Genomic DNA, 17621 nt, shown 5'->3' with positions numbered 1-17621 from the left:
AGCATTTTTAAGTGCATTTTTCTAATAAAAAACCTAATTACTTATTTTCTGTTAGGTATAACCGTATGATGGTAACAAATTAATATTCTATGTCTATTCCAGGTCTAGAAAATATAATTTTTAGCCAGCTATTTTTCAGCCTTCCCTCTGCCAGACGCATCCAAAGTGCAGTAAAAAATCAACTTTTGACGTTTTGCTAGGTATTACCCCAATAAATGATACACCAAAAAATCATAAAAAATCCCCTGATTTCAAAAATGTGGGTACCGCAAGTTTCTTTTTCAGCTTTCCCCCCGCCAGACCGCTTTAAATCATTTTTAAGTGCATTTTTCTAATAAAAACCCTGATTACTTATTTTCTGTTAGGTATAACCGTATGATGGTAACAAATTAATATTCTATGTCTATTCCAGGTCTAGAAAATATAATTTTTAGCCAGCTATTTTTCAGCCTTCCCTCTGCCAGACGCATCCAAAGTGCAGTCAAAAATCAACTTTTGGCGTTTACTAGGTATTACCCCAATAAATGATACACCAAAAAATCATAAAAAATCCCCTGATTTCAAAAATGGATTAATACAAATTTTAGTTTTTCACATAACTCGCGTATTTTTGAACCTACAAAAAAAAAAAAAACAATGTATGACAAACTTGAAATAATTTAATTTTCTACAATATATGTTAAATAACATTTTTCGATTATCCCTTTGTGTGTTTTTTTTTTTAAACACGTCAAAAAGTGATTTTCTTATTTTTGTCATATCTCTTTTACTTGAGCGTTTTTTAAAAAATTTGTTCGTTGTAAAAGTTGTAGATCTTTTAATTACCTTCATTTGTTACGTTATTGGTTTTTCGATTTGACAGACCGTTGTCGATCTGTAGGCAAAAAACTTCAAAAAATTGCAATTTTTTGTATAGGGACAAACAAAATGATTCTTGGTGCGGTTGTACAAAATGTGGTTTTAGACTCTTTCGATCCCTGGGTTTATGCTCTTTTAATCCCTGAAGACAAAATGCATTTCGGATTTTTTTCCAGACCCCCATGCCCCATATAGCAAAATCTAACTTTCCCGTACTATTGAGATACCTTTTAGGGCGTCTGGCAGAGGGTAGGCTGAAACAAAACTGGCTTAAACTTACATTTTCTAAAACAGGAAAAGGCAGAGAAAGTTAATATTTGGCCATCATATGGTTACTCTAAACAAAAAATTTTTATTTCAATTTTATAAGAAAATAAAATACACGACTGGGGTCGCACCTACTTGCTCTTGCAGTTTAAAACACTTTTATGTTAGTTAACTTGTATATTTTAAGATCTGCCTCTATATAAATTTAAAGAAATTTTGTTGATGTTGGGGAAGAGCCGACATTTAGGGCAAAATTTTGAAAAATTTGTATGGGAGGTATACTTTTTTGACTTTTTTGAGAAAAACTAACGATGCAGTTTTATTGCAATTGCTTCAAATATTACGTCTGCAAAGTTTAATCAAAATCGTTAGAGCCGTTTTTGAGTTATTTGGTTTGAATTGAAAAATTTGTATCGGAGGTACACTTTCTAAGCGAGATATAAAAAAACAAAAAAAAACCAACTTTCAGAATTTCATAAAAATCATCTGTACCAAACTTGAAGAAAATCCGTCCACCCGTTTAGGCTGTGGAAATGTGTACAGATGGACGTACAGACGTACAGACGCACAGACGCACAGACGCACGGACGGAATTGCGAGACCCACTTTTTTTGGAATTCTCCATTATCGTAATGTTGGTTTTGATTAAAACCTCAAATTTTTTTTTCGACACGAAACCAATACTTAGCAAGTAAAAACAGAAACTAGGTGTTTTTTCTATGGAAAAACCTGTTTGGGAAACCTTTAAGGGCGTCTGGCAGAGGGAAGGCTGAAAAATATCTGGCTTAAACTTATATTTTCTAAACCAGGAATAGACATAGAACTTTAATTTGTTACCATCATACGGTTATACCCAACAGAAAATAAGCTACTAGGTTTTTTATTAGAAAAATGCATTTCAAAATGCTTCAAAGCGGTCTGGCGGGGCGAAAGCTAAAAAAAAAACTTCTGGTACCCACATTTTTGAAATCAGGGGATTTTTTATGATTTTTTGGTGCATCATTTATTGGGGTAATACCTAGTAAAACGCCAAAAGTTGATTTTTGACTGCACTTTGGATGCGTCTGGCAGAGGGAAGGCTGAAAAATAGCTGGCTAAAAATTATATTTTCTAGACCTGGAATAGACATAGAATATTAATTTGTTACCATCATATGGTTATACCTAACAGAAAATAAGTAATTAGGTTTTTTATTAGAAAAATGCACTTAAAAATGCTTTAAAGCGGTCTGGCGGGGGGAAAGCTGAAAAAGAAACTTGCGGTACCCACAGATTCGAAATCAGGGGATTTTTTATGATTTTTTGGTGTATCATTTATTCGGTTATACCAAAACGCCAAAAATTGATTTTTTGCTGCACTTTGGATGCGTCTGGCAAGGGAAAGCTGAAAAAGATCACTGCCAGACTTGTTCCGTTGATATACTGTGGTGCATATCTAGATATGTGCACACTCGAATTTCGGTTATATCAAAACTGCCAAAATATGCTGTCGGCTCTCGGTCTATTAGATTTCAATATTTTTCAATATTGAATTTAAAATCAAAGCTGAACGACTTTAGTTTAAAGTGGTTTTTAGTTTCATAAAACATCCTTAAATTAAAGTTTGTTAAATTTTTAAAAAAGAACGGATTAAAATAACAAGTATACATACTTGCTCTTATGGTAAAAGTAACTTTGGTGTTTTTTACTGGACAAAATTAGTAAAAATTTATAATTTGATTTTTTTAAGGAATTTCATATTGTAAAAAAATTAAATCTATTTTTATAATTAATTAAATGATCTTTTACACAAAACCAAAGAAATAAAAAGTAACTCTCCAGTAGTTTAGGTTATTGCTCGAGTTTCATACATGGTCGCTATGTGTCCGTATCTTTGTTTAATTAATTAAATAGAGAGAGAAATAGTCAAAACGTTAACGTTTGATCTTAATCGTGTGCTGTGATTTGACCCCAGGACTTAGTGCGTCAGTTACTCTATCAGATATTTTGTTCAAAATATTATTTTAAAAATCTGTTATTTGGAATTAAAATAACCAAAAAACTGAATTTAAAAAATAAACAAACAAAATGTTTTCTAGTTTTTCTTTTAAATAACTTAATAGCACCATTTTTAAAAGTTTCTTGAACTTTCTCTATTTCTTGTTAAATTTGATTGAAATCTAAAAAATAGTTAAACTACATAAATAATAGAATAAGCCTAAAAATAGAACATGAAGTTGCAAAAGATTAAATTATTTTTTTTTTTTTTTTTTTTCAATAATAAAACAATAATATATTTTTCACCAGGATATCATAAAACAAAATAAATAAACAAAACAAACAAAACATTGACAGCATAAGTGGACAAATTAATCATTTTAATCAGATAAATGTCTAGCTTTAATCAATTTTGTTTATTTACTTTACTTTCTAGTTATAAAAAAATAAAACAGAAAAGTACAGAATTAATGGAAATTTTATTATTTTTAATATAAGAAAGGTTCAAAGGTATGAGGAAGTTTTTTTTTTTTTAATTTATTTTAAGTGTGACTAGGCTTTTTTGTTGAAATGTAATAAATCATATTAACAAAAACTCATAAATAATATATTATTATTTATGACAGTGAAATTAGAGTTATATTAAGAAATAACAATGTTGCCATAAGTTCTTTTTCTTAAAATTTTTAGTTTTCTTTAATTTAATAAAAAAAATAAAAAATATATTGATCTTATTTTTCCTTCTTTCAGTGAGATAATTATTATCTCTTGTTTTTTCCAAGATCATTCCTTAAATTTCCTGCGTTTTATCCTCTAAGCTTTACAAGATTGAAAGAACATAACTTTTTATCTACAAATTTAATTTTTATCAGATGGCTTTTTCGATGATTAATGCTACTATAAAACTTAATGTCAAAAACTTCTAGTTCAATAAATCAAAATAACCTGTCTAGTATATTTATTTCCACATAAGTGGCTTAATTTTATACGCCAGGTTATTATACCTTTACTTTGATTTCTTTACAACTTGAACAAGACAACAATCAATAAAGATATGAAATATCATAGATACCGCAATTATTTATTAATGACACTCTTTTACCAAATTACCAAACACGTGGCAACCCTTCAAAATTCCATTCTTCATGTCTAGAAAAAATATTTCTTATCAATAAAATCAATTCGATTCGATTTGATGATAGATTTTGCAGCAAACGAAAAAAAAAAATTTTGTAGGTAATCAAACGATATACAAATTAATCGCTACTGACATTTTATTGCCAATCAATATACAATTCAATAAATTAATTAATTCTTTGATTTAAAGGCGTTAAGTTAAGCTGGACAAGTCGATTTAAACAAAAAAAAAAATACCCAATCATTATAATAAAAGAAGAATTATGGATACCCACGCGGCTAGTATAACGAACCAGTTAAAGATAGCGTGCAGAAATACATTTTAAGTGAAATTATGGTGCTTAAATAGAAATTTGTCGCCACCTTCAACGCCATACCGCCTGCTTCCATCACCACTTTTGCCGTCGTTGTCCGGACAACTCCAAGTCCTATCTTATCAATTTATTTTTGCTCTTGAATGTGGGTTTTTTTTGTCTTGCTTTTTATAACTCAATATTTAGTACGCTTTTGTTTAATCTCTTAGGTAAATTTTATTTTTGTTACCAAAATGTTAAGAGAGAGAGAGAGCAAAAACAATTGACTGAAAATTACCTTATCTATACGTTTATTGACTTTTAAATTTAATTGCTTTGTGAGATTTTATTTTTTTTTTTTTAATTTTTATTTTTGACCAATTTTTCCAATTTTGAAGTACAACATAAATAAGGATATCAATTTAAAATCAATTTCATTTAATAATTAAAATTTGAGCAGAACGGTAATGGTTCGTTCTCTAGTTTAAGACTGGTCTAAAGTGAAAATTTCTAATTAGGACATTTTTTATTTAGTTAACACCTGTGATATTAAAGAAAATATGTGTTATATGAATTTTAAGTGCAAGTGACTGAAATTAATGGAAAAAAGTTATAAGAAAATTTTAAAATATAAAAATCATACGAAAATAAAAATTTGAAATTTTTAACTTCATAAATAAGTTATTTATTCGAATTTTAAATATTTTGATATATTTAATTAAAAAAATTATAATTTGTGAATTTTTTTTAAGAAAATCTCTACATCAGATATTATTATAAATATAATTAAGGTATGTTATTTTTTGTTTGTGATTTTTTTAGTAACCAAATTTCTAAAACTAAGTTTTTTTTATCAATTAACAACTTACAATTTTTAAATCAATATAACCTACAAAAAGGGAAAAAAGCTTCAAAGTAAATTTGTAAATCAATAAAGAAAAGGAATTCACGTGAATATCCTAAGAATCATTCTTAAACAAACTTTTTTTTTTCAAATGAGAACAAAAAAGAATACATTTTTTTATAGCAAATCAGATCGCCTTGAGTGATCATGAGTTTTCGTTTGAAATAAAGCGAATGATCGTTTGTTAGTTTGTCTTTTGTCTCGTGACTTTAAAGTGTTAAATAAATATAAACTTTGAAATTCAAATAGACAATTAAGTGGAAAGTATGACTCGTGGATGTATGTTTTATGTTTTGTTTCCTTTTTATTTTGAAAGTTGGAAAACAAAGAAAAAAATGCAACAAAATATTGATAATTTCCTATAATAGTGTTGGCATTTGTGTAGTATTTGCTTAACATGAACCAATTTATTTAGAAAAAAAGAATTGGATATGATTAATGTATGTTTCGTTATTGTTGTTATGAGTAGGTACATGACGAAATCTTCTTTACATTTAAAATCTTGAAGCTGGTAAATCGACTTAAGATTAAAAGAATGCTGTTCAAATTTAAATAAAATCATTTTAATGTTATCCTTGACTTTGATTCATGTAACTAATTGTTCCATTTAGAGCTACTGCTGGAAAGAATTGGTCGATTTACTTCAAACTTGGTTCTGGTGTTTTGTTTTTGGAATTCAACAGAAGGAATAGTTAAATACAAAAAACGAATACCTAGTCTAGTCAAAATATTTATTTAAAAAAAATGTACTGCAGCAAGAAAATCTTTTAAAAATTCTTTTTATACAAGAAATTGTATGCCATACTTCATTTGGAAATCAAATCCGCTCAAAGTGTTCTTTTTGTAATTTTAAAAACAAATTTTATAGTATTTTTTATTAAACTAAATTAAAAATATTATTTTACTTATATTATTTTATTTATATTTTTATTTTAAAAATAACATTTTTAAGAACTATCGTGCATTAGACCCTTCGTGTTTAAGACCCTGTCGTGCATTTTATATTTTATTATTTTGAACTTTTTTTTAAAAGACTAAACTGATTTTAAAGCAAAAACTTTTATATTTCCGCAAAAAGTTTAAAAACAAAAATTGAAAAAATATAATTAATTTTTAATAAAGATTGACACAAAATTGTTTCAAGGATCATTTTTTTATATAATTCAAACATAAAATTATTGACTCTTTTATATAAATTTTGTTTGGGTGAACTGATTTTTCCATTGTGGTGTTAAAATCTAAAATTGTAAATTTTCACAACTCATTCTAGATTCGAGATCTATACATTTATTTTAAAAAAATTAGTTCTTCAGGCCATTTAATGTAAAACTCTAAAATAGGTATCATATCATTTATTTTGCATCTTCGAATTAAGTTTTTAAAATTAATTCATAAAGTTTAAACTTCTATCAATATTTTTTTTATGTTTATATTCTATATGCATTGTAAATGCGTATTAAAAGCTCCAAAAAGCTGAATCAATGAAATTACCAAAACACTTCGTGTAAATGATTTTTTTTTTTTTTGAGAAAATAGGTGTGTTGAAATTTAAAACTCATGTAAATACAATTGAAATCACATGGGAGAGTACCCACATAAAATGTTTTTGTTTGTTCAAAACATATTGATTGACAATCAATAATAAAACAACAAAAAAAATGCATTCCAAGGGCCTCTGTTGAACCTCTGACAACAAAGACAGAGACCTTACGCAATAATATTCATAAATATTTGTAAACAACCAATAAGAACTAATAAACTTGATATTATTTATGATTTGTCAATGAAACAAAGGAGTACTCATAAGAAAAAATTAATATGTTTTATGCTTCTTGACCTAAAAGTTGCCCTCAAAGAGTATACACCTTGATTATGAGTTGCACATCACAACAATCGAATACATAATAAGTTATGGTCTCGTCTTGTGTTTGGTTCAAAATATTAGGTATAAAAAGTTCAATAAACTTTTGTATGGTGTTAATCAATTCAATTTAATTCAATGCTTAAATGGAAAAAAACCATACCCAACTGCAAGGTCATTAAACAAAAAAAAAACCAATAAAACATAACCATCCATAAATAGTCAATCATATCATATGTATGGCGATATCAGGTTTTAATTTTAACTATTTTAGTTTAGATCGAGTCATTTTTATTTTTGGGGTTGGTAAACAATAATATGTTTATAGAGATTATTTTGAATTGTTCTTAAAGAAACACTTAAATTGTTTATGTTTTTTTTTTTTTTGTCGATACGTTTAAGGCAGACAATATGGCATTTTTTTTTTTATTTTATCAAAACTAAGTTGTTATCATTGACATCTTAAGTGATTAAAAAAAAAATTTGTCAAGTTGTCTGAATGCAAACAAAAAAAATTCCTTTTTTGGTTGTTGTTATAGCCAAAAGAGGAAGTGAACGTTTTTGACTGATAAGCTTGATGGTGATAGCAATTAATTTATACTTGTTTACAAATTTTTGTAAAAAAAAAAAAAAATTCAAGTACCTACATACTTGAGAATTGTGATTAGTCATCGAATAAAAGGAAATAAATCAATTTAAAAACAAATGATTAAAATCATTTCAAGAAGTCTATTTCATTTCTATTTAAAAAGGATTTATCTGCTTTATTTATTTATCCTAACAAATAGTTCAACCTTTTTTTTTTAGGATATGACTTTTGGTATGTTATTTCAAAATTTATATTTGCAATGTACCAATCCAAACAGTGCAAGTCCCAAATCGAACAAAATAAATGACAAAGTTATTTACAATGGTTTTATTTATCTTAGACTTCTCAAAATAAAACTATTGACTTTTCTTCATTCTTTGCTTCAAAACATGTCTTATCAATTATCACATAGGTATTTGAAAACTTATTCAATTAAAAACAGATCGATATCACGTTCTGATTTTATCAAACTATTAATTTAAGTATTTATTTTGTTATCAAACATAAATAAGTAGCCACTTAAGTTATGTTTAAAAAGTCTTAAACACTTATGTCGTTTTCGATTGGACGTCCAGAAGCATCCGGAAGCGTTCAGAAGCCTTCTGAAACCATTTTATTGGCATGAAAATGACAGCTAGAACGATTCTGAGAAGAGAAATTCTCTTCTCGATTTCAAATGCCAAAAAAAAAACTCAATCAGTGTGTTTTTTTTAAATTCAAGAATTAATTGTTTTCTGAAATTGAAATTAATAAAAAAAATAGAAATATGTGCATAAAAGCGATGGAACTATTTATTATGATTATCTTCTTTGTCATCGTCTTCATTATTATAATTTTTCAACTTTAATACCATGTCATTCGTTAGTCAGAAAAAATATTAATTCAAATTTTTGACATTTAGAATTTTCAAAAACGCAAAAAAAAAACAGAATTGAGTGGAAGTGATTCAAACCGTTTTATTGGATTTCAGAACGAGTTAATCCTAGAGTGAAACCAATCGAAAACGACATTACTGAATTTTTTGAAATTAAAACGCTGTAAAAATTATTTATTGACAGTGAAATTATAGCCTCTAAAATTTTTCCACTATTGATTAGTTTTTTGGTGGTAAATAAAATTTAACCTTTGATTTTTTTTTAACTGATAAATGATAAATTAGGAATGATATCTGAATCATAGAGGTACTGAGACTGAGTCACTAAGCATTTGTTGGCCATCACGTTGATCAAGTTAAATTAGAATTATTTGTTTAAATTGGACTTAGATTTTCAAGATGTTTTCGTTATCCAAATCTAAATCTAATGGTTTTTTAAAAATAATTTTTTCTGATTTTGTCTTTGAACTGTTTGGTAGATCACAATTTTTCCTATCAATAAACCAAAATGACAGACGCAACTTTGAGGTTTTTTATTAAAAAGAGTTACTGAACAACATAAACAGTACCCTGTGGCACAATGGTTAGTGCAATGGACTATGTTGCCAGGGATCTGGGTTCGAATCCCACCGAAAAAGTCTCAAGAAAATTCATTCCATTCTAACTAAAAAATAAATAAAAAAAAAATATCACTCATACGCCACCCCACATATTACAAGTAGTTCGTATATTGAAGGTAGTATCTGCTGTATCATAAAAAAAGCGTTATAATAGTAATTCTATTTAAATATGTAAATCAAAATAACGACTCAAATATCGAATACAATAATCAGTAATTTTTTGTTTCTTTTTTGTATTTCTTATTGCGATTTATTCGCTCACTTTTAATTATCAAATTATTTAAATAACGAGATATTAGGTTGTTTTTTTTTTTTTTTTAATTTTCATTTTAATTTCAAGGTGATGACAAATATTAAAATTTAGCATAAATTAATTTATAAGCGCCTTTCTCTATTGAGGAAATCTCTAAACAACAGAAGCCAGCAACCACAATACTATTAATTAGAGCTAATCATTTAATTATGTTTATACAATTCATAAACAAAAAAAAAGAAACTAACTTATGTTTGAAATGCCCACGCTTTAAACTTAAAAATTTAACTGTTTACTATTTATTTAGATCTCTTTTGGAATGATAATCCAGTTTTATTAATTTTTGTTTCGTCTTCTTTAATGATTTATCGATACACGGACATACGACATAGGTACGTTTTTTTTTTGCTTTTTTTTTTTAATTTAACTAATTTATGTTAAATTTATTTATTTCTATATCTTGCTAACCGCAAAAGTCAAACAAAAACAAATATACCACAATTTTCGATTTCGTTTTTTTTTTTTTTTTAGGTTATTTTAATAGATTTTGTCATTTTGTTCTTAATTAAAAGTTTTAAAATATTAACATTTTGTTATTTAACTGATAAGTGTTAATGTTCGATTCGAATACAGTCTACTCCATTTATTTGATAATAACATAATAGTATTGATTTGATACAAAGTCACTCATTTCAGTTAAGCAGGTTTTACTGTAAAACATAAATAAAGACTGATTTTACCATTAATTGTTGTTAAAAATTTAGCTGTCAATACACTCACCAAAATTAATATTTATGTAAATAACCACTAATTGTTATTAACAAAAAAAAGCAGCAAAAAACGTATCTACGTAAAAGAATTATTCTAAACTTGTAATTACATTTAAGTGGTTATGAGGGGGTGTCCCATAAGAGAGAATTGTAATTACCATACGTTTCGTCAATTCCCATGAAAAAACAAAAAAAAAAACAAAACAAAATTAATAAAAACTCTCATTTATGTACCCTACTCAAAAGCAATTGAATGTACGAGTACACATATCTTTTAAAGGTTCTCTAAGGAGGATCGAAAGTTTAGAACAGGTTCCCCGATCGTAATCGAGTAGGTAGTAATTATTTCAATCATCAGATAGGAACCTTCGTACAAAAATTTATTATGTTTGTGTAGCTTTTTTTTAATAATAACTTTTTTTTTCATACATGTACTCTACACATGTACAGTACATATTTCAATTTCAAACAAAACAATAAATCTTCAAAAATTCTATTTATATTATTACGTCATTTTGTTCAGTCATCTTGGAAATGTTTACGTTCTAAAATATTATAAATGAACCAGGATGTTTTTTTATTGCTTACTTTTGTATATGAAGAGTACACTAGAATGATCTAGTTCTGTACACACATCACCAATATAAAATTATCTAAAAAAAAACTTTTATTTGTAAAGAGCGGCGATATAGTGTGATAATTATTACTCTATTATTGTGAAAACGTAACATTCATCAAATTGATACACTATATAGTAGTCATCCATCAGACTCTAATGTGAACTTTGACTTTGATAGATATAGCATTCTCTAGATACAGATTATAATCAATGACATTTTACGTTTTGGATTAAAATATGTATGTGTGTGGATGAAATCTGTCAGGTTATATGAAATGTCTACAATTATTATATTAAACAACTATTGTGTAAATTCCCATCACTATAAGTCTATACCCCATGTGAAATTGTTTTATTTAAAGGTTACACAACTATAAAGTACATATTAGATTGTTGTGATGTAGTATCCGTTTGTTGAACTTTTTTTTTTTTACTATTTTTCTGCAAAAAAAAACTATATAGTATTTATCTAATTTGAAAAAAAAAAAAGTTCTACATCAATTATTGAAGTAGCTTAGTATAACATTTTGATTAGGTGCGTGTATAGAAACCCTTATACTGTTTTTAATGATCTTTTTGCGTTTTTTTTTTTTTTTTTTTTTGATTTATTGTAAAGAGCAAAACAATTTCATGATCATAATAAATAGTAATTTCATTCACAATGAGAATTTTTGTTGAAATCACTAATCAAATTTGATATTTTGTATTTTGGTCTTAGTTATTTTAAAAGAACACTGTTAAACATTGGAAATATTACCTGTTTTTATTATCCAACTTGATCCATATAGATCATTAATTAACACGTATTACAACAAATAGGGTAGAGTTGCTAGTAGCGGTCACCTTAAGGATTCTGTCTCATAAAATAAAGCACAGAAACGTCAAATATCAACACTTTCGAATAATTCTTGAAATTAAATGTACTTTATTTAATAATTTTTCGGTATGGTTAAAAAAATAGTTAATAATAGTTCCCAAAAATATGTTATATAAGTTTTTGTATAAAAAAGTCCGATTCTCCTAAATCCGGCCTTTGTTTTCTATTTTCGGCCATCTATAGTGTCCAATTTCCGGCCACTGAATTTATAAGGCCAAGCTTAAATAAATTGAATGTTTTTCATTAAAATTTTTGTGTTTTAAGAATTTAGAAACAATTTTGATTGTTAATTATAACATCAAATGATTTAAAAATGTATTTATTTTTCCCCATTTTTTTAACTTTTATCAATAAAAGGGGGCCGAATACAGGAAACTCTTGAATTTCAAAGCTTTTTTTGTGTTCTATTTCCGGCCCCCCTTAAAATTACCAAAATTCACATCTTTTTCCTATTTAAAACCTATTTTATTTGAAGAATAATATATATTTAATAAGAAAAACAACATTTCAAAGCATTAGCTCTGAAATTGTTTCCACAAAACACTGATTACGATAGTAGGTTTCTGCAGTAAAATTACAAAAAACCATACCCGATTGGATCACTTCACAAAAAGTTATTTTTTCTTAGAAAACTGAATAACAAGAATAATAAGAATAATGTTATTTTAGGAGGGACATTTAAAAGAACAGGATAAGAGCAAAAATTTGGAATAAATCCTACGAAATCACTAGTTATAACGATTTTTCTGAAAGGTGGCCGGCTACTGGAGAGGGCCGGAATTAGGCAACTCTACCCTACATGAGATCTTGCTTTTCAATAACGATTCGTGATCTTGATGACTTTTTCACTACCGCTACAACGTTTAGACCGGGGTTGAACCAGCGAATATTTGCTTTTCGAATAAATTCCTTCGATGGTTTTTATAGAGCATTCGAATAAAAATTTTACTTGTCGATGTTACCGTAAAAACTCTAATTCACAGTCTTTACTTAAATACCTTTTCACAAGTAAGTATATAGGTATATCAGATTTGTAAACGAATACAATCTTTTTTAAATGCAATAAATGAAAATAACTTCAATTAAATTGCATTCATTGACTTATCTTTGAGACTAAGTCATCAAATTTTCACCAATTTTTTTTTTTAAATGATTGCAATCTTTTTTACAGATGCATTTTATAGTCTTTAAATAAATGCAGTATTTGGGGAATGCAACATTCTTGTTGCAGTCTTTGCAATTTTTTGCATTCTTCAAACATTCCAGACTTTGCATTCTTTTGAAGTCTAGAACTGACTTGATAAAAGCAATAAAACAAAGTTTCTGGAAAATAAAGAAGTATCAATAAAACTACTATAAATCAAAGAAAAAAAAACCATTACCTTTGATACCAAATCATGCCTAATATAAAATTGATATCAACATTAAACACCTAATAAATTAAAAGTGTGAATTCCATTGAACGATTCCGGATATATATATATATATTTTTTTAACAGCTTTTGGAATTATTAATATTTTTCCTATTAACTTTAAAGTACAATTATTTAATTTATAGAAAAATAAAAAATTATAAAGCTCTAAGAAAAAAATACATGTGTTCATAATTAGTATACATTAATCAATATAAACATTAAACAATTTATTATTAAAGTTACGAAAGAAGGAAAATTACTGTCTTTTGTTTTTCATTATCTATTATTTTTATTTTTTTGCTATTTTAAATTAGTAAAAAACATCTTAAGTATGGAGCGAATTTCAGCTAATTGAGTGCTAAAACGTTAACATAGTGATAGTGAAGCTAATAATGTGCTAATAGCTTAAAGGTTTTTTTTTAATATCCTATTAAAAGTTAAGTAAGATAATGAAAAATAATTCAGTGAAAAGTTTTTCTTCACAAGATAACTGAAAAAGACTCATTATGTTTTTCAATAAGTGTACCTAAGTGACGTTATTTCATGTAGCACCTGAAACGGGCCCTTTTTTGTCATATTAATTTTTCATTAATTTATCATTTCCAATTGAAAATAGCTATCTTTTTTAAAGATAATATACAAGATAAAAGGAATTTCATAAACCTTTCATAAACAATGTTTCCTTTAAAAAAGATTCCCTAAAATATCAAATTTATTTACACAAATGTAGCACCCGAAACCATGGTTTCTTCGTCAAGTTAAAGAAGTCATTGTTTGAGCTGATTGAATGCACATTTTTATACTGAATAAACTCTCTGATTCATATTATTTGTAGTCTATAAAAGATTTTGTATGACATTTTAAAATAGATTCACATCAATGGTGATTATATACGATTACAGAGATATCAGATAAACGAACGGATCTCCTTATCAATGAAACAACGCACTTTGTTTTTCGTTATATCTGATTCATAATGAAATCTCTCATTTATGATATTATTTTAAATGAATGTCTAGAATAATAATTAAAATTTATTGTGAATTATGCATTTAACTTGTGGTTTTTCTAGATTAAATCTTAATTTCCTTTCATAAAATTATATCACATTTTTGTTTGTGATAACAGAGACTAGAGTTAATAAAAATATAGGTTAAGTTATTATGTTATTTCAGTTAGTTGAAAACACTTTTAAAAATAAACATGAAGTAGCTTTTTATATTGGGTTTAAAAGTTATAATTATGGTCAGTAATTAAGGTGTTTTCCATTAGACGCGTGTGTCTGATTATAAATTAATAAATAAATTTTTTGATATTTTTTTGTTTTATTTTTAGCAGTGATTATTGTGAATTCCCCATAGGCAATAAATAGAAATACTTAAAATGCGGAAAAGGACGATAAGGCATTTATTACTTCATTGAATCATTTTGTTAAATCATAAAACTTATTGATCTTTGAACTAATAAACATAAAAGAATTTAGAAATTCGAGGAAATCTTGATGGTATTCACATTTAATGCGTTTTGAATTCAATTGATTCACAATAAGTTGTTTGTGCTTACAGTTATAAGATAATATTATTTGCTATCTTGCGCCCATCTTAAGACCTAAGGGCTATGATGTATACAAATAAATCGATCCAATAAAAATCATCATTGTAGGTACATAAAAATCACATATCTTTCCATTATATACTTATCAATGCCTCAAGCAAACTCGTTTTCTTATTTTTAAGTGTTTTTAATTTTGTTTTTTTTTCGTCAGATTTTGCATACCAAAAGAGAACACAAAACTATTTAATGTTTTATTTTTTTTTATTTTATTCTCAATGGACATTCAGAACACGTACAAATTTTTTTTATTTGATAATTTCTCCTCTTTGGGCGGTCAAAGCTCCATTTAAGCTTTTTTGAATTTTGGCTTAATTGAAATTCTAAAAAGGTATAAGATAATATATATAATTTTTTTCAGTTTGGTTTTTTGGGTTTTTAAATGGTACTTAAAATGGTATTTTACTTAATTTGCAGTGCGTTAAAGTAGTTAAACCAAAGTCAGCAAATTGACATTACTTTTTTTTGCATACGTAATAAAAAACAAAAATACTATTGTGAATGAAATGAAAAACTCATTGTGTTTGAGGATTAATAGTTTTGTCAGTTTTGTATTAGAAATGGGTGCGTTCCAGGGTTTCACCAAAAACAGCTAGGAAATTTATTATTTGCAATGTTGCAATCTTCTGTTAAAAAACAAGGCGATGAACAAAACATTCATACAAACAATCTGTTTATTGGCATAATTTTCTAAAAGAAATTTCTGTGTTTTTATTTTATTTGTTCGTCTTCGATTGACATCGTTTTTGACGTCACACTTTATATACAAACGCCATAATAACCATAGGCATAATATTGATAAATCCTCATTCTTCACAACAGATTCTTTCCTTCAGGCTTTACCAAGCCCACACAAAAAGTTATAAATACAGGTTTTTTTGCTTAATTATGTTATGCCTTAAGGCAAAACATTATTTGACGTTTAAAGAAATCAAACTGACAAATTACTATTATTGCTTGGATTTTTTTTGTTTACTTTAATTTTTTTTTTTCTTCGCTTTAGGCCATTAAGATATATAGTATGTTAAAAATTTTAAATGCCATGTGAAAAAGAAGATAAACAACATGTCATTTGAAGTTTAATTTTATTTGTTTATTGAGTGCTACACAAGTTCCTTCTTTAAAATGTTTAACCAATCATAAAAAGTCAGAAGTCCGATATAGGTTGAGTAGCACTTGTATTAAAGAATTGTTAATGATTCAAGAACATCAATTTGGTAATGGCAACAAAAAAAAAAAATTGTTTGTTATTTAACCTAAATTACGTTCTTACCCAATAAGTAGTTAACTGCAGACACACTTTGGTTGTTTTTACGTGGAAATTTGTAATATTTGAGACAAAACAAGAACGTGATTTAAGTTAAGTTATTTGTTTTATGTGGATTTTATTGATAGTCAAGGTTTGAGATATTTTAAATTCTAATGGTGTGTGATAAGAAAACGAATAGTTTTTCTTTATTTACTTAGGTTGTGTGAATCATTCAAAGATTTTAGATTGAAAAATTCTATAAAATAGAATTAATTTTAAAGAATCATAAAAGCTAATCATATTTATAAAAGTATATGTAAGACACTTTTGAGTAACTAGTCAACAGGGGCACAATTTTCGAAACTTAAATTTATCTTAACCTCTTGTAACCCAAGATCGTAAATTTTAAAATTAATAATGTCAATCGATTGGCCTTTACCTATAACAAAACACGTATTGGTGCTAATTATTAGAAATATGGTGTATAGGTCGTTTCAAATCAAAAGTCCCATGGAAAATTGAGCAAAAATAAAAAAAACTCATTCGCTTACTGGAAGGAAGCATTTATGAGGCAGCTGAACTTTTTCTAAAATTACGATAAAATAATGAAGAACAGTTCTTGATATCCCTATTTTAATTAATTGATCCGTCTGTGAGATTCACTGGGTTAGCCTCAGAAAGCGGAGGCAAGTCTCCCGGGCTTGCATCATTCCATATCCACGGACAATACAAAAAAACATACAATTATTTTATTATTTATCATTTGAAGGCAGTTGGGATAACTTTGCCGAAGATATTGTTGTAGGACTAGGTGAAGATGGACCAGAAATGTCCAGTTTATATGATAGCAATTCATAACTTAAAATTCTATTCACATCTTTTCATTTGTATAATTGGGCAGTAAATATCTTATTTTTATTTTCAATTATTTTGGAGTCGTCACCATAGAAATCATTAATAAACAAATTCAGATTTTTCATTTGCTTATTTTTTTCTCTAGCATTTCTTTCATTCAAACAAGCATGATTTGTTGTTATTTTTGAGTTGATTTGTCGCAATGAGCCAATAAAATTGAGTTTTTTGTTTATTTGTTCTCAATTTTATTGGAAGGGAGAAAATAAACTCTGAGTCAGGACTTTTGATTTGAAACGACCTATACCTACTATTTCGATAAAGCTATACTTAAAGATTGTGTTAGAAGCATCAAAAGAAAAAAATTTATCAGGGGACGACTTTTTAAATTCTGAAAAATTAAAATTTTCTTATTCCGAAATTCTGTAAGCCTTAAAAATATTTCCATCAATTTGAATATTGGAAAACAAAGAAATTTGAAATCCAGAAATCTTAACAGAATTTAGAAAACGAATATGGATTTACAAAATTTTGGAACTCCTACATATAACGGTGTCCCAAAAGTTAACGTCGAAACGAAAACGGTAGATAGGGTA

General features: G+C 26.9%; 1 protein-coding gene across 3 annotated transcripts in view; it reads left to right on the top strand.

The window, feature by feature from the left end:
- LOC129908164 (UNC93-like protein) overlaps window positions 1-17621 on the top strand; it is a 71409-nt gene that overhangs the window by 32831 nt on the left and 20957 nt on the right. Inside the window, exon 1 of one of the 3 annotated variants that reach the window (XM_055984495.1) lies at window positions 5208-5322. The exons of the other annotated variants lie outside the window; for them this stretch is intronic. The gene's annotated coding sequence lies outside the window, so the exon portion shown is untranslated. Of the gene's footprint in view, window positions 1-5207; window positions 5323-17621 lie in introns of those variants that run through there. 3 annotated transcript variants of the gene reach the window in all.

The sequence above is a fragment of the Episyrphus balteatus genome, chromosome 2 (genome assembly GCF_945859705.1).
Source record: "Episyrphus balteatus chromosome 2, idEpiBalt1.1, whole genome shotgun sequence".
NCBI lineage: Eukaryota > Metazoa > Arthropoda > Insecta > Diptera > Syrphidae > Episyrphus > Episyrphus balteatus.
This window is presented reverse-complemented; position numbering and strand designations above follow the sequence as displayed.